The sequence below is a fragment of the Lepisosteus oculatus genome, chromosome 14 (genome assembly GCF_040954835.1).
Source record: "Lepisosteus oculatus isolate fLepOcu1 chromosome 14, fLepOcu1.hap2, whole genome shotgun sequence".
NCBI classification, from domain to species: domain Eukaryota; kingdom Metazoa; phylum Chordata; class Actinopteri; order Semionotiformes; family Lepisosteidae; genus Lepisosteus; species Lepisosteus oculatus.
Genome location: NC_090709.1, coordinates 8,997,017 through 9,015,854, shown reverse-complemented (window position 1 = coordinate 9,015,854; position 18,838 = coordinate 8,997,017). Strand labels below are relative to the sequence as shown.

Genomic DNA, 18,838 nt, shown 5'->3' with positions numbered 1-18,838 from the left:
CATTTTAAGCATCAGAGTCTTACATGTGGTTATTTCAAAAACGTTTGTACGTGCTCCTTCTTACCATGTTACTGTTTACTGTTACTGACCATATTAAGTTTAAATGCCTGTGGGCACTTTTCCTGTCCGTGGGGGGTGGACCGTCTTTCATTAGAAGGTTAGTCTGTTCTACTCTGAGAATGTAGAGGGGGTGGAAAGGCTCAAATTAATTAGTATTAAAATCTTAGTTATCTTTCTAGTTCACAGGTTTGTATGCATAATTTAATTTTGAAAGCCACTGAGACATCAGGTACTACTGTTGTATTTATGAAAAAGAAACAAAACAAAAAACATACTAACAACTGTGCCATCCTACTCCTTAGTTAATACATTTTATTATTCATAAACAGTTAACATTGTTAGCAAAATATTTTGAATTATATTTAACCCTATTTTTTCTTTAGTTTTGTATTTAACTTATTATATGATAATCAGACTTAATGTATATTAATGTATATTTGAACAATGAAAATATATTTTTACAAGATTTTACATTAAGCACTTAAAATTAACATGGTTAATAATAGTAAACTGTAACATGCTGTAACAAGATCGGTTAAACTGCGAAGAAAATCCTTTCAGAGAAAATGTTTCAGGTGTGAAGAACATAGATCTCCAATGCAATTTCAACCAAACCTGTTCCCACACACCCTGCCCCCACTACCATTAGAATATACACAAACATTTTAGCGTTTCATTCTGAGCAGAAGACCCTCACACCTGAAGAGTGCTGGCTGTGACGAATTAAACCGGTTTTACAGGTTTCAATCACAGACCATGTGACATGGGACTCAGTAAAGTAACACACAGCGCCACTGGATTTGATAATACCTAACCAAAATCCGCAATATGGAAACAGAACCTGTGTAATTGTTGATAGATGATGTACTCGTAACATTTTTTCAAGACGAACTACAACATTTAAAAAATGACTTGTATGTACTTGATATCTCTAATCAATCCACGGGTTCCAGCACAAAACGAAACTAAAACGCATACCGTTTCGCGCTTCTTATTAGTTGCTCAAAAGTAATTTGACCGTATGAAATGCATAATATAAACCTAGAAACATATACGTGAGCAGTACTTAAGCACTGTAGTATCGGTGTTAAGACATACCTCTCAAATACTGTAAATCAAGTTAAAAATATCTCAAGACCGATTCTGGTCGTAATGAAACCATGTTTCGTGTATGTTTTCTTTTTCATCTTGAAATAACTCATTTCTAAATACCTTTTTCACTGTTAACATCTTGTAGCAACTTTGCGACAAAATATATACTCTGACAGTTCATCCTGCTACCAACATTAAATAAAACAAATCTTAAGATTTCTATATTTATGTCTTTATTTAGTGGTTTCATTCGAAGCTTACAATGTTTAGGGAGAAATGGAATACTGGTGTGTATTTTTTTCTTTAAAGTACCGAGACCAGCCATATACTGTATGTTTATGTTAAGATTTCCCTTCAGTGGTAAAATTAGATATGAATATTCAATACTTAAACGGGCACAGTTAAGACATTAAATATACATATACATATTGTATACAGTACAGTTTGCATACAGTAATATGTTTATGTTACGCGATTAAAAAATAAATAAATAAAACTGGAAGGTCCAGCACCAGCTGGATTTAAACACACAACCTGCCAGTTGGTAGTCATGCACCTAGACCAGTAGGCTACAAGACAGCTCACATAAACAGGCAGGCGAAACAGCCTTACACAGCCCTGCCGCAGTACACGGATATAATCATACCGTTATTAAATTCTTGAGATACGCGATTCCATATTATATTCCCTTTTAATCAAATTCTAAAAGTATGCTTGTTGACTCCGGTATCACGTTAGTTAAAGACTTCGAAGCTTACAATGTTTAGGGAGAAATGGAATACCGGAGTGTATTTTTCCTTGTGATATTTTAAGCTCTAGTTGAATGATAGGTGTCGCATTTTAAATCATTTTCGTAGCTAGAAATTATGAAACGCCCTGTTAAAAGCAAGGAAGTTTTTATGCCCGTTGAAGTAAAACAAAATGCCTGACAAAGTATGGCTTGGACAGATTCCAAGTGCTTGTACAAATGTGCTAAAGAAATTATACTTTGAGTATACAGCTTGTCCAAAGTCATCCATTATTAATACTATGAGTAATATCTTCAGTAAAGGCTTTGATGCATAAATATTTCTGATAAAAGTAGGTTGTGTACTTTTGTCCAACTGAGCAATCTTGCTTTCATAAAATATACCAACATTTTAATGACTGATGATTAACATGCTGTAATACACAGTTCAAAATTAAAGGCTCAAATGCTGTACATGAGAGGTTAAGCTCCCCCTGGCGGTTTTACAAGGCGGCGCCGGATAGTTAGTCACGTGACACACGTGAACCGCGTGATACCCCGGTGGGCGTGTCGCGGTATGCCGCGAAATACCTCACCCATTTTGAATGGCTGCATCTGTATCTTTGGTTGTTCTGAGATCCTTGATAGTTTCCTCAAATCCTTCAAATGAACATCCATATCAAATCAATTATGTTTATTTTTATTACAATTAAGGTACATACACAAAATATCAACGCACATTTGTATAATGCTCATTTAATGATTGTCAAGGATTGTCAAGTTCTCCAACAAATCTGTGATCTAATTTTAAAATATTTTTGCTAAGGATACAACGGGTGTATGAATGAATTCTCCTGACAGCCAGTTGAAGATAAAATTCCACACGTGAAAATGGTTCTCTTGAACATTGACTTAGGTACTTAATTGTTTACATGTAGTTCCACACGAGTAAAATGCACATTTCCTGCAAAGATCAAGAGGGTTTGCAAAGAAATCCCATCAAGTTTAAACAGAGAGCGGAACAATCTGAAGCGCATCCCTGAGTGGGTTTGAACCACCAGCCCTTTGTTTAATAGCTACACAGAAACACACTCCCGTTGTTTTTTGACATTCACACGTTTGTAGCTAAAATAAAATACTGACATTTTCCTGCCAGCCAGCAGTATTTCTCCTGCACTGACCATGAATAACCAATAACTTTATTTCATCTTTCGCAGGCTGTAATCTACAGAAAAGGAAGTGAATACTTGTATTAAGCTAAATCAAGCCGAAGGAAATGCACTGCCATTGTTTTTCTCCACTTTTCGTTAAAAGGAGAAAAATCACTGGAATTTTCCTGCGGTATTTCTTCGGTCCTGATAAGCAAGACTTGTATTTTATCTTTCATAAGTTGTTTGAATTTCTTGAAGTTTAGAAACAACTTGTTCCAGAAAAGAAATGAACACTTGATTCAAAGTAAATCAAGACGTATGTCTCTCTCGCTGCGTGTGCTCTTATCTGTCCATCTCTCTCTCCTCTTCTCTCTGGCAGTCTGTGCAGAGTTTCTGAAGGGGATGTAACACCCCTTGGCAAATAAGAAAAATTCTGAGGCAGAATAAAAAAAAAAACATTATTCTCTTCTCAGTCAGATTCACAGCTTAGACTCACACTCAGACAGAAGCTCAACTCCGTACTGCTCTCTATCCTCACAATCCAGAACCAGAAGATATTCAGACAATCAGTGCTGCTACATGAACAATATCAGACAGAACAGCCTGGACTCAAGTCACATCTCCCCCTTTTCTCCTTTCTCCCAGTCCTCTTAGAAACACAGAAGAGCTCCTGGTTCTCCTCTCTGTGAACTGGGCTCAGGGGTCACTGATCTGGCAGCTGTGGGCTCTGTTCCAGGGCAGAAGCAAGAAGCTTCTATTAACCCTTTCCAGGACTTCCAGCCCTTCAGTATTACTTTCTTTACTGTATATCAGCCTCCAAACATGTTTTTTAAGTGTTTTATAACACAAGTGAGTGTGGAATTATATTAGTATTTATGTAATAAACAGCAGTATTGACACTCTGATCAGTATATTGATTATTAGTAGCCAATGGGCCGATGGTCGTGACTACAATAGTGACCAGTTGACCAGTCTGTATCTCTGAGCAGTGCTCTGGTGATTCTACACCAGACCTGGGAATCAGCTGCTCTCACAATTGCACATTTATAAATGTGCAATTAGATGAAGTCTTGTAACAGTTATACAGTTAATTTAAATCATCAGACTACCTATAGAGCTGAGAGCTGGGTGGAAATGAAACCAGGATACACATTTTAACCTCCAGGAACATGAGTCTGATCCTCCTAGGTTCTATACTCTGATGATTCGTGTAAAACCCTTAAAAGCGCTTATTTCAGGGACTCGTGCTCGTTCTCTACTGCTCCACGTGGGTACGCTTTGTAACGCATTAATCTGTGAAGTAAACTTTTTTCTTTCTGTTTAATGAATTTCATTCCTCGGTTTGTCGCTCTCCTCCTCCAACTGTTATAAATCGCCTCTCTTCACAGCCCATTTTTTTTTGGGGGGAGATGTTATATTTGTATGAAAAGCCCTCCGGGCTCCGGACAGGAGTCTCCTCCAGCAGAGACGCGCTCTTTTTTTAATTAAACATATGGAATTTACAAATATAACTACAACCAGAGGATCAGAAACAGGTACAAGAGAAAAAACACAACAGAAAAAAACATTTAACCACCAGAGGTAATGAAGTAAATTATGTGATCAAATTGTATTTTTACATATATGTTTTCCTGGCTTTATTATTTCTCAATTATTTATAGAATTTAGTGTTTCAACATGCATGCATTTCCTGTTTAAAATAAAAATCAGCACTCACTTTTTTACAAAACGAAAAAGACGCTTTTCTATTTGCAACATTTCGAGTACTTCTGGTATTCCTGAAAAAGACACACAAAAGCAGCAGAGACGCACTCTGCTCTGTCAGAATAAGCGCTGTGACGTCACAGACACCAGCCAGAGAGCCGGGATCAGAGAGAGAAAGAGCGCGGGAGGAGCACGGAGAAGAGTTATTGATCACTTATCTATCGACAACCAATTATTTCAACTGAAGAACCGTAGAAAAATCGATTAACTTCACCGATTGGTGAGTACTGATTCTTTTCTTGATCCTGTTTAAATATCTAAAAAACAGTTAATAAATAATAATAATAATAATAATTGCTTACACTTATATAGCGCTTTCTGGACACTCCACTCAAAGCGCTTTACAGGTAATGGGGATCCCCTCCACCACCACCAATGTGCAGCATCCACCTGGATGATGCGACGGCAGCCATAGTGCGCCAGAACGCTCACCACACATCAGCTATCAGTGGGGAGGAGAGCAGAGTAATGTAGCCAATTCATAGATAGATAGGGTTAATAATGTTCAATCTGAAAATAAACAATGATTATTCATATTATTATTTAGGTAACTGTATCCTAGAGCTAGAAAATTATATTTCAAGTTCATAAATGTATGTAAGTAACAGTTTAAATGCATTTTTCCAGTGTTTATAAATCATAAGAATGGTAACCAAGGCGACAGGCGCTCCGTCACTGCACGCGTTTAAGTGTCTCGCATTTGTCACAGAGAGCGGTGTGACGTCACGGGCAGCAACTAATACTAATATCAGTGTCTTCATGTTAATATTAGTGAGAGTACAACTGGTAGTTTTAATGCTAGTGTTCATGTGAGTATTAATGACAGTGGCACTACTGATTGTTTTAGTTTTAATGTTCATATTCATGTTAATATTAATTATAATTATCGTGTTACTGTTAGAGTATTAACACTAGTAGTAATGTTAGTTTTAGTAACAACATTACTGTTATTATTAGTAGTTTGTGTCAGTTTTAGTGATAGTGTTACTGTTGTAGTATTAGTAGTATTTATATTTGTTTTAGTTATTGTGTATCTGTGGATAAGTGTGTTTGTGGTATCTGTGCGTGTGTGGGTGCATGTCTGTGCATGTGTGGTGTCTATGCGTGTGTGGGCTGTTAGTGTGTGAGCGTGTGAGGTCTCTGAGTGTTTGGTGTCTATAAGTGTGTGTCTGTGTGTCTGTGAGTATGCGTAGTGTCTGTTTCTGTGAATGCATGCCTGTGAATGTGTGTGTATGGTGTGTGTCTGTGAGTGTGTGGTGTCTGTCAGTGTGTAGTTTTATATTTGTAAGTGTATGTGTTGGTATGTCTGTTAGTGTGTGTAGTGCCTGCGTCTATGTGAGTATTAATGATGATAGCATGTGTGAGTGTATATATGTGAGTGTGTAAGTGTCTTATTGTGTGTATAAAGGTGTGATGTGTCTGTGAATGTAAATGTGTGTGAGAGTGTAGGTGTACAGTGTATCTATCAGTGTGTGTGAATGTGTGTGTAGGTGGGCTTGGGTTCCACTGATGTGTCTGACAGAAGTGACCCATCAACAGGTGTTGAGTTCCAGAGCCGCTTGCAAATAAAAACACTTTCTAGAGTCATGACCAACATCCAGAGAGCTGTGAGTTCTGTTTTTATCAGTATTAGTAATAATGACAGAAGTAATTCCCACGCAAATGATTATTAACCAAGACAGACATCAGAAAATATCGCCTTTGCAATGATGTCACACCTCTTCTTCATAACTTTTCTTTAATGACAAGACATTTCTGTGTCTGAGTGTCTGCTGAAAATAGCGCGACAAGCCATTTCTCTCCAATATTTTCTGGTGCGGTTATTTATCGCATACAAAATATTATTCTCATTAAGAATATTTTACCTGCAAAGTCACAGTGAAACTGCTACGGCGAATGAACTTTTTATGAGTGAAAAACATTCAGAAGACTTAATGGCTCCAGGGGAGGCTTGAACTTATAACCTCAGCATGACTCCACTCTACACAGCTATATAAGTAACCCAGACTGACTGATTGTACCACTAGACCTGTGTAAGGCAGGCTTTTACACAGATTGTAAAACTGGCACAAATGCAGGGCGAAACATGGGGTTTTGGATGTGGATTCATCTCCACATGGGGGAAAGGGATAGTAAAATATCAAGGAAAATATAAGAGAAGAAAATAAAATATATGTGCTCACTGCAAAGTAGGAAGAGGTGGTTAGACAAGCAAAACAGCTTTGCAAATAATGTGAAGCGACATTGTTTTGTGTCTATCTGCTCACGAATTTCACTTCATGTGCCTTAAGCTATGCAATTTGTATGGTTGTTGAATGAGATTGGTTTCTTCAAAAGCCCGGTCAATTGCCAGTGGAGAGGTTGCCATTAACACATTCATGAAGACTCCTTTAATTGTCAAGGCACCTCCTTTGCATAGAATAGTAGCACCAACACTAAGAGAAAGGATGAGAAGTGTATTTTATCAAGCTATTGCAGTGTTTGTTTGACTGAGGATCCTCGTGTGCTGAACTGGCTCCTGGAGAAGTGTAGTGCAGTAAAAGAGAAGGACACTCAAGACTGTCACAGAACAGAACAAAACAATTACAATACTTTTATGAGAGTAAATATTACTGGTGAAACAGTTTTTATAATGGTGAAAACAGGAGCACCTTCTCTACATTTTTGACTGAAATATTTAAACGACAAGAAATACTATCACTATGCAATTCATGAATGCAATTGAGCTCCTCTAAATGTTCTAGTCTGATGAAACAATGTATAGAATTAGGTGACAATATTGGAATTAATTCAAATGCACAAGATAAAGTTTCAGCAACAAAAATGTGCTCGAAAATATTTTACAAAAAAGAAACCTTACATTCACCCTCTACGTTAGCAGAGAACAGTAGGACAGATAGTTAGTGTCACTGGACACTGCGCCACAGAGGCCAATCTCTTCTCCCTCATTATGCAGGCTTACCCACTCATGGTGAACTGTCCTCCAGTGATAGTCAGTTGCCATCACCAACTCAGATTTCAGACTCAGTTCATGTACATATTATACCTTAATTGTACCTGCCACTGCATTACAATAATTTGATCAAAACAACTGCTAGACAATTATCAAATATTTCCTTTCTTCTTTTAGCAGATAAAAAATAAGTATTTATTCCTTTCCTCTCCTACCAGTCTTTGCAAGCCACCCAGTTTTCTCTGAGCCAGTGTGAGGTATGAGGCAGTCAGGGCTAATGCAGCCGAGCACTCTAAAGAGCTGGATTAAAGGTCCAGACTCTTTGGGGAGGTAAGTTGGAATCCCACTGCTGCCAAATATCTCCAACTATCTCTGTGTTAAGAAGCACTTAATTTTTTGTTGTTACATTCCTTTGATTTAAACCAATTTCATACCAATACATTTAAATAACCACACTGTTCTTACGGCATGGCTTTGTCTGGCAAAAAAATAACATGACATCTCCTTTAAAACACACATTTTCTACAGAGGGAAAAGGAGAACTCGTGCCATTCAACCTTATAGCGTGATGTCATTTTCTCACGCTAATTTTTGGATGCTTGTGATCGAATCTATGATCCTTATGAGTGCGCTCACCCTCCATAAAGGTACCACAGATATAATGTGCCACGTTTTTAGAGAATTGCTTTAAATACAGGTCAGAAGAAGGCGACAAAATGTCCGCTAGGCAGTTCAGCGATGTCAACTGTGTTCTCTGTTGTTTAGGTGTAGAGTGTCAGCCGTTACAACCAGGAACCACACAGTTTCAGGCATCAAAAAGACTTCCCCAAACCCTGATCCTGTCCTTACTCCGATGATGGCATTCAGACATTTCCTGCAACAAAGCGATGATATGGTCTTCAACAACACACATGAAAAGCTTGTTCCCTACCCCTGCAGTCCTTCTCAAAGAAGGACCAAGTGTGCTCAGTGTTAAATGCACTGTTCATTATTAATAATAATAATAATAATAATAATAAACTTTACTTTATATAACACCTTTAAAGGTGGCTTCTCAAAGCACTTTGCAGAATGAGAACAATACAATGAAAAAATACATAAGATAAGCAGGATGAGAATACACAGTTAAAGGAGACAGTAGATGGTGGTACTAAATACAGTAGGAGCAAAGGGGTAAAGAATAGTTAATTAAAGGCTCTTCTAAAGAAGGAGGCTCTGAGTCTGGATTTGAAGGAGTTTAGACAAGGTGACTCTCTGATATCCTTGGGGATAGAGATCCAGAGGTTGGGGGAATAACCGGAGAAGGCCCTGTCACCCGTAGAGCGTAGACGGGCTTGGGGGACAGATAGGAGACCAGAATTAGAAGAGCCAAGGTTGCGATTAGGGGAGTAGGGCAATAAGAGCTCAGACAGGTACTGAGGTGCCAAGCCATGGAGAGGCTCATAGGTGAGCATGAGGATTTTAAAGTCGACATGAAACTTGACAGGGAACCAGTGCAAGGACTACAGGATAGGAATAATGCGATCACCGACCAGGTCCAGTGCTAATTTCTCCCTTGTGGCCGCTTGTTCATTTTCGACTGTCGACTCATAAGAAGTCCTCTATTTGACTTGATCAACACCAATCCCTAGAGGATTTCGAAAGTCTGAATCAAAATAACATGTGACTCTGGGTGGACTCCAACCCACAACCTTTGAATGACTTAATTCTATTAACATCTAGAAGTCCAACACGCCCTCCATTGTGCAACAGAGCCAACACTTGTGCTAAAACATAAAACACCTGCAGAAAGCTGTAACACATGCATATCCTTTCATCCTTAAATTGAGCTCCATAAATATTGGCAGTGATTGGCCTGCTGTTTATGAATAGTTACCACTGGGATTCACACCCAGGATCTCTTGTTTTTTAGTCAGGCACACTAATCAGCTAAGCCAATGCACCAACAAGCAAAACTTTATCTACAGCTTCAAACATCTGCGAGAAACAGGCAGCTTTGCAGTGTTACACCTGCTGGCTCAAAAGGTTAACCTTTTCAAAGATGAAGATCGGGAGAGGATTTCTTTGTCAATTCAATCAAACGTTTCAGAAATGCTGAAAGATTGGTGTGATTCATGCCCAGCGTGGGTTCTCGTTTGCTTACATATAGAATTAATTTCTTACTCCAATCTACTCAACTTCAATTTTTGCTAATCTTTTGTTTAATTGCTTCTTAATGTATACTGTGCTGATTACTGCACTGTTCAATTTACCAGTTGATTTTCATTTCTTGTTTTGTAAGACAAAGAGGCTGTTCAAAACGTTACCTCACACTTCAGCCGCAGAGGCGCAGAGAGAGATACTACAACAGGTAACACCCCATGAGAAATATCATGAGCATCTGTAAAACCTCTCTACCTGCCCACTCCCCACACCGACGTGTGTGAGGAGGGTTTTAAAGGGACATTTTGAAGTGTAGAAACATTTTATCGTTCTGTAATTTTCTGTGCAGTTTGTTCCCCTTCAACTCTGCCCAACAACAGAGGTAATGTTTAATACGACAAGAGTAAAGGCACACTGCACATCTGCAAAAGACCACATCTGAGTTTAGTTACAGCAACATCAGAGATTGGAAGGTACAGTAGGTAGTTTCAGATCACTTTTTTATTCAAGTTTTAAGCAACCCTGAATACCTTCTTAAGAAAAAATTGAGAATCCCAGCTAAATCCAGTACGATAGCTGCACTGATCTACAGTATACAGTTAGAACACTGTTTGTGCGTTAAAAGAAGACACACCGCCCAGAGCTTTTCTAAAACAGGAATTACACATTTTGGAATGCGCCCTCCTTTATAAATTAAATAAAAGGTCTGAAATCTGCTCCAAAGAAGAACTATATTCAGAGCTGCCAAAGAAGTTGAGATTTCACCAAGTGACAGTCGTTTCCATGTTGGACAAGAGCTAAAGCCCAGTGTTCTTTAATTGAGTAATGTGAGGAAGGAATGTGCTGCAGAAGGTAGTGTGGCTGAGCGGTCTAAGGTGTTGGGTTTTAGGCTACAGTCTTTTTGGGGTTCAAATTCCGCTGCTGCCAGTTTCTTCTATGTTAAGACCTTGCTTCCGATGAGAATTTGATCAGTTAAGAATTTATTCGACAGTCTGTCGAGAGATTGTGATATCTTTCAAGATAGTCTTTGTCAGCTCAACATCAAGGGAGAAAAAAGCTTTAATTTGTCTTCTCAACAGAAATGCTCATTGACCCTTTCAGCTTCATGCGGGGAACAACAGCTGCCGAGATAACTTTTCAGTCAGTGCGAATCGTAGTGTGCTGTCAATACCATTTAATTTTGCTTTTGGCTTGCATTCAGCTTTTGTCAGTGAAACTCGAATGTTCTGCTTTTTCACACCGAATTGTCAGCAGGAGTACAGTTTATGAAATCTTTGCACACAGCGCTCCATCAGGAATACTTTATCAAGTTTAGAAGAAATTGTGGGATTCTCTGCATGCGTTCACAACGCATACCTCAAACAACAGCACCATTCAATGAGAAATTGATTCTGCTTCTTGCTGTTGTTCCTGTGGTTGCGGTAGTTATAAAGTTGAACGCTCTTCCACCTTCTGCCATAGTATTCACTGGGTCGGCTTCATCAATTGGTGAAGGTCAACTGTGATTCGGCTCCAGAAAAAATCAGCAGCAGTGTCGTTATTTTGTCAGTGGGTATGGCTGTCTTTTAAAACACAAGAAAAACACGAGTTTGTGGATTTCTCCAAATAGCAACAGCAAGTTTTAAACCTGCGATAAACATTCTTCCAGTTGAATAGTTTTCCTTCAAGGAAAAGGCAGCACAACAGGGAGAGTCAATATTTAAAGACTTCAGCATCTGTATTGGATTGCTTGTATGCAGACATCGCTCAGAATCCCTAATATTATTCTCCCGAATTCAGTTGTGCAGTGCTTTAGTGGTTTCAGAGTTTCTTTTATCGACACTGCTGTAGTAGAGAAGTGACATAATCACAAACGCAACCATTTGTGCTGGCTGTTTCACTATTTAGCTTTGTTAACTATCACATGATTTTAACTAATTTTACGTCATCTTCAGGAAGGCAAGAGAGCGCTGCACACTGAGCTGAAAGCTGTGTGAGCTCCTAACTGGGTGTCCTGTGCTGTTACATGCGCTCTCATATAGATTGCCACCTTTAAAGGTGCAATATAAAATAAAGTTATTTATTATAATTATTATATAACAAGCTCAACCCCTGCCAACGATTCGGTGTGAAGAAGCAGAACATTCAAGTTTCACAGACAGAAGCAGCACGCAAGCACAACCAACATTAAAATGGAAAGCATTAAAACTGAGTTTCTCGAGAGACTGAGAAAAAGCAATTCATTCCCTTTCATATGAAGTCAGCTGAAAACAACAAAACTACATACAATACAAACAAGAACACATATAAAATATCAATAACATCGGCAGGGGCACATGCTATAATACAATTACACTTTTTGGAAAACGATTACACAAGGTAAATAAAGATAAGGTCCGCACAGCTTGTTCTTACATTTCGAAAGAGTCCGTAAATACCCCTTTACGTCTATTTTGAACTGTTCAAACGAAGGACTCTTCCCAGACCATTTCACTTTATACCACGTTCCTAAACGAGGATGCATCTCCTGTTTTAGAACTCTTTTGGGCGGTATGGCTTATACAACACACCCACAGTATTCTAATGGTGGACTGCAGATCTGTGCTATAGTTCAGTCGAATTCGAAGGATCCAGCAATCGTACTGGATTTGACTGGGATACTGAAATGTCTCTTGCAAAACTATTTGGGTTTGCTTGAACCTTTGATAAAAAAGTGATCTGATCTGAAACTACCCAGCTTCCAATCTCTGAGGTAGTTGTCACTAAACTCGGACGTGATGTGGCACACATCTGCCGTGGGCCTTTACTTTTGTAAAAAACTGGTATGGGGAAAAGTTTCTTAATATTTCTTTTGATTAGCATGCAAGAAAATGTGATCATTACCTATGGAATTTCCCGTCAGCGTGGAGCTTGAATTCACAATCTTGAGATTCAGTGTTCAAGAGTCACAGAAGAGGTCGGCCTGGTCTTCAGTTTGCCAACCATAAGCTCCGGCAGTGCTCCTCTGTAAAGCAGATTGTTCGGATCGGTTATGTGGGACGGCACTTCGATACTAAGATCGTTTGCAGCACACGCATGGGTCCCCCCTCCACGCAAAAAACATAGACGAAGGAAGCTCTCTTGTCTTGGGCTGCTGACTCCCGGATTTAAAGCGCTCTGGGTGCCAGCTAAGTCTCTAACAAGCACATTATAAAGACAGGAATTACACTTTGCTCACATCACGCATGGAATGGCGAGGCTACTTGTTCCAATATTATCTAGTCTCACCTCATATGGTGCCGATTCCTGGTTTTCATTTAAGAAAGAGCACTGCAAACACCGTAAACAGTGCAAAACGTGTGATGAAAGAAGTCTATTCCCCCCTTTTGTCTAAAGCAGAACACAGCGGAGTCATGCCGAGGGTTGTGAGATCAAGATTTCAGTGGAGCACTGTCGTCTACAACTTTAGCTACATGAGTTGGACATCCTCTTGTACACGGAAAGCAGATTGAGATCCTCTGACATGAAAAGTGCCAGATAAAAGCCATTTCTCATCCTTTCTCTTAGTGGTGGAGCTATCGCATGTAAATGAGGCAACTTGCAAGGCGAGCAGGCTCGGTGCACACCGAACGCAGATGTCTCAGAGCAGTTGAGACGTGTCCAAGTGGCTGTCAAAGGACAGCACTTTGCTGGCGCCGTGGCTTAGTTGGCTAAAGCGCCTGCCTAGTAAACAGGAGATCCTGGGTCCGATTCCCAGCGGTGCCTTTCTTCCTGTCTTACTGTACAGAATGTATCCTTATGGGCAAATCCCATGCCTTTTAATCCAGGTGAATGCAAGTGTTCGTTTCCTTTCTGGAACAACTTGTATTGAAAGAAATCTATACAGCTTGCGAAAGATGAAACACAAATCTTGCTTATCAGTGAAGAAGAGGTGCTCCCAGCAGGCCAGCTAATACCAGCAAAGTTTTTTTTTCAACCTGACCCAGAGAATGGAGAAAAGCGAGGCGCCTGTGGCTCTGCAGTGTAATCAGTTTGCGAGTTCGGCGGTTAGCTGAAAGAGTGGTAAATGGAGCTTGCCCAAGCCCGTCCTTATTCTTTTAAAGCGGATAAAAAATTAACTTCGCCGCCATTACTACCAGCTTTAAAAGACTGCCATGGGCACTTAAAAAAACACACCACTGATGAGTTTTCTGGAACCGAAGCAGAGATTCCTTTTCGAACCAACTGATGAAGCTCAGCCAGTGAATACAGAATTTAACAGAATGTGAAAGCATGATCAACTTTGTAACTGCAACCACAGGAAAAACAGCAAGAAGCAGACTCCATTCCCCATTTAAATCTGTCGTGCGAGGCATGCTTTTTGAACGCATGAAGTAAATCCCACGATCGCTTTTGAACTTGGACAAAGTACTTCCAAGGAGCGCTATGCGCAAAGATTTAACAAGCTCAACCCCCGCCAACGATTTGGTGTGAAGAAGCAGAACATTCAAGTTTCACAGACAGAAGTAGCACGCCAGTACAACCAACATTAAAGCGGAGGGGACACTACGATTTGCATTGACACAAAAGTGATCTCGGCAGACGTCGTTCCCTGCATAACGCAAAAAGTGGCAAAACGCATTTAGGTTGAGAGGACGCAAGAAGGATTTTGGTTTGTGCCTTGATGTCAAACTGAGAAAGTATCTTTAAACACTTTACTTAGTTTCTCGAGAGACTGCCAAAAAGCAGCTCCCTCCCTTTCGTCTGAAGTCAGCTGAAAGGAGGTCTCGACAGAAGCACCTGGCAGCGGTGGGATTCGAACCCACACCCCTGCAGAGACTGGAGCCTTAATCCAGCGCCTTAGACTGCTCGGCCACGCTACCCGCTGTGCCCTCTCTCTTTGTCTCACTACTTGCCTGGAGGAAGCCAGTTGGGTTTTGCTCTTGTTGCCCAACTTAGTGGCGTTATGACCGTGGAATCGACTGCACCTGCTTTTTCTGAGATGCTTCCCCTCTCATGGCGAGATTTCGACTTCTTTAACACCTCTGGATAAAGATCTGCTGCGAAGCAAGTTTCAGACCTCTGTGTACAGCACCCTTGATGTCATTTTATTTTTACAGCAGCCGCATCCGGAAAGTTGTGTCTTTTATTTTTTATTTGAACAACAAAACTACATACAATACAAACAAGAGCACATATAAGGTATCAAGAAAATCATCAGGGGCACATGCTATAATACAATTACACTTTTTGGAAAACGATTACACAAGGTAAATAAAGATAAGGTCCGCACAGCTTGTTCTTACATTTCGAAAGAGTCCGTAAATACCCCTTTACGTCTATTTTGAACTGTTCAAACGGAGGACTCTTCCCAAACCTTTTTACTTTATACCACGTTCCTAAACGAGGATGCATCTCCTGTTTTAGAACTCTTTTGGGCGGTATGGCTTATACAACACACCCACAGTATTCTAATGGTGGACTGCAGATCTGTGCTATACTGTAGGTACTGTAAGTGTCGTGTGGATAGTTTCACAAGAATCAGACAAAGGTTTAAGCATCGCTTGTTCTAGATAAAACTGCAAAAAAAAAACAACAACCCATAATGTACTTCTTTGCGGCTCTGTTTGCCCAAATCATATATTCACAACGTGAAATCTAGAAAATAATATTACGTAACCAAAATCCGCAATATGGAAACAGAACTTGTGTAATTGTTGATAGATGATGTACTCGTAACATTTTTACAAGACGAACTACAACATTTAAAAAATGACTTGTATGTACTTGATATCTCTAATCAATCCACGGGTCCCAGCACAAAACGATACTAAAACGCATACCGTTTCGCACTTCTTATTAGTTCCTCAAAAGTAATTTGACTGTATGAAATGTATAATATAAACCTAGAAACATATACGTGAGCAGTATTTACGCACTGTAGTATCGGTGTTAAGACTGTAGCGGCGAGGCTTATTAATAAGAAAGAATTAAGTGTTTCTGAGCTTATCCAAATTAGGCCTCATCTCTTTGTTCATCTCTGTGGTGCAGCCACAGAGAAACTATTCATGCAGGTTGATTTAAGGTTTCCTTTGATTTAAGGTTTCCTAAACAGCTCCCAAATGGGGATGCACTTAGCTAAGCTTGGCTATCATGGTCAATGGTCATCCATTGGTGCCTATCTGTCTAGGGAGTGCCAGTTGGACATCTGGACTGCATTCCTAAGTGTCAGGAGTAAGTGACTCATATCTCACCTTGATCAACCAATCAGGGACTGGTAGGGCCGAGTAACCCACGTGGGACTCTGATGCCCATGGAACTTTCAGCCAATGAATGAGCTGAAGTTCCTCCAGGTTAAAATAGGCAACACAGAGAGCCTGTGAGATTCAGTAAGATTCAGTAGGATTCAGTGGAGAATTCTGTGGACAATTCTAAAGGGAATTCAAAGGAGAATTCCAGGGCAGGACGGCCCAGGAGCAGAAGGCTCCCAAGGGCAGGACATTCTCGCAGAGCGCCTCCTGACCATCCTGAGACTCAGCCCGGACAACCACGGAACGGTCAGTGTGTCCGAGTGCCAGAACTTTCCTTTGTTCTAAGAGTCGAGAGCAGAGGTCGCCACGAGTAACCAAAGGATCCACCCAAGGTTAGCATCAGCAGCAAGCCTCGTGAACAGATCGGAACTATGGACAGCTTAATCATTATTCAGAACTAGCACTTCATCAAGAATGAACCGGTCCTCTTCCTGACTTGCTGGGTCCCACAGTCATCTTTTCTCCTGTGCACAACTGTGCTAGTTAAAGCCAACACTAACTAGCCGGTCTTCAGAGAGCATCAGCAGCGCACCGTCGCAAGCCGCACAGCACAGCCTGGCACGGAGCCAGAGAGTGCTGATTGGACAGCAACAGCCTGCAACTGTTTCTTTGTGCCCGCAGGAGATCTGAATCCCCAGAAATTGGATGAGTATTCAACTTCAATGCATTACAGCTCGAGAATTCAATTGTTATCCCAACCAGTTGATATCAATTTAATTCCTTAGAGGTATGTACTTGTTTTGAGTATCTAATGTAGAAGTTATAACAAAGTTCATTTACGAAACGGTCTAAATGAATGATATACTGAACGTATGTCCTCTTGATATGTGTAACACTTTGTAACTGATTGAATATATATCTTTTGTATTCTGATAACCCTCTCGATAAGATCTGTTAGTTTTACATGCATATTCTATGTATTAATAAATGTATCCTCGTGTATTAGTACCTGTGTGTGTGCGTTGTTTAAGTTATGTCGCATGGTTGGATTCTAAAGCCATCAAAATAATTAATTTTGTGATTTACTGCTACATTTAATAATTGTTCCAGTAAATGCCCAAACCCTACAGAACTGGTGCCTTCAGAGAGCTACATTACATTTAATTTGGCTATGGCAACATTACATATGCTCCTATTCTTTTTATGCTCAGCTACTAAGATTTCCCTTCAGTGGTAAAATTAGATATGAATATTCAATACTTAAACGGGCACAGTTAAGACATTAAATATACATATACATACTGTATACAGTACAGTTTTCATACGGTAATATGTTTATGTTCCTAAATCAATCTCTTTTATGAGCATGTGAAAGGCATGGTGAATCGATTCTCAAAAATTACTGTACTTTGCATGATTGGAAACAAATGCGTGATTGCGAAAAGCTGTGGTGTTACTTTTACAAAGACGGTCAATGAAAAAAAGAATGTTGACCAGGGCAATACTTTGAGTTTACACTTACAGCTTGTCCAAGGTCATTCATTATTAATACTATTAGTAATATCTTCGTTAAAGACTTTGATGGCCACAGCTCAAACATGAGAGGTTGAGCTTTATTAGCTCCACCTTGCGGAAATTCCGGATACTATTATATTGCTTGTCGTATTATAGGAGAATTTACGGTAACTAGCGGTATTTACCGGTAACTCGCGGTATTTACTGGTAGCTTGCAGTAGACTGCGTACAGCTTACCGCAAAATAATGCGGTATCGCCCGCACATTTTGAATGGCTGCATCTGTACAAGCACTTGGAATCTGTCCAAGCCATACTTTAAATTTTTATAGAGAAATGGAGGCTGGACAGTATGTGTTACAATATAAACATTTATATTGATTTAAATCGTCAGGCATTTTGTTTTACTTCAACGGGCATAAAAACTCCCTTGCTTTTAACAGGGCGTTTCATAATTTCTAACTACGAAAATGATTTAAAATGCGACACTTATCATTCAACTAGAGCTCAAAATATCACAAGGATACTCAAGAGCACAGCAAAGACTGTATTAAAAGATACTTGTATGAGATACATGAGAATCCAGGCTTTTTTATCAATGCTTTCTTTTCCGTATACCAGATTTTATGGAACCACTTCAGAAGGGTGTCAGCGAGTCATTCCAGGAATCGGTACTTTAAAGGAAAAATACACACCGGTATTCCATTTCTACCTAACGATTTTAAGCATCGAAGTACTTAACTAGTGTGTGAAATAGCGTGTGAAAAAGTGGTAGTTTTAAGCTTTTCCGCTAATATAATATGGAATCGCGTATCTAAAGAATTTAATAATGATATGATTATATTCGTGTACTGCGACAGGGCTGTGTAGGGCTGTTTCGCCTTTCTCTTCATGCGACTTCCCTTGTAGCCTACTGGTCTACGTGCTTGATTACCAACTCATGGGTTGTGTGTTCAAATCCAGCTGGTGCTGGACTTTTCTTTTAACAAACATTTCTTTGAAAAAATAGAATAGCGATGTTATGGACAATCAATTGACTTTTATATTTCAAAATATCACAACATGATCGATTCTAAGTCATTTTTGATAACAATGAATAGTCACCTTCTTCCCTTCTGACAATGGTCCCTGCTTCTGCTTCCTGCTTCTGTTGTGTGTGTGTGTAATAGAGTAAATTTTTATAGAGAAATGGAGGCTGGACAGTATGCGTTACAATATAAACGTTTATATTGATTTTAATCGTGTTTT

The 18,838-nt window shown here is 39.6% G+C and overlaps 1 protein-coding gene and 2 non-coding genes across 3 annotated transcripts in view; 1 reads left to right on the top strand and 2 right to left on the bottom strand.

Moving 5' to 3' along the window:
• Nucleotides 1-18,838, bottom strand: part of LOC138243396 (uncharacterized) — a 31,925-nt gene that overhangs the window by 5,416 nt on the left and 7,671 nt on the right. The window lies entirely within an intron of this gene.
• On the top strand, nucleotides 13,539-13,612 carry trnat-agu (transfer RNA threonine (anticodon AGU)). The gene has a single exon. It is a non-coding gene; the product is annotated as a tRNA-Thr (tRNA).
• trnal-aag (transfer RNA leucine (anticodon AAG)) lies at nucleotides 14,628-14,709 on the bottom strand. The gene has a single exon. It is a non-coding gene; the product is annotated as a tRNA-Leu (tRNA).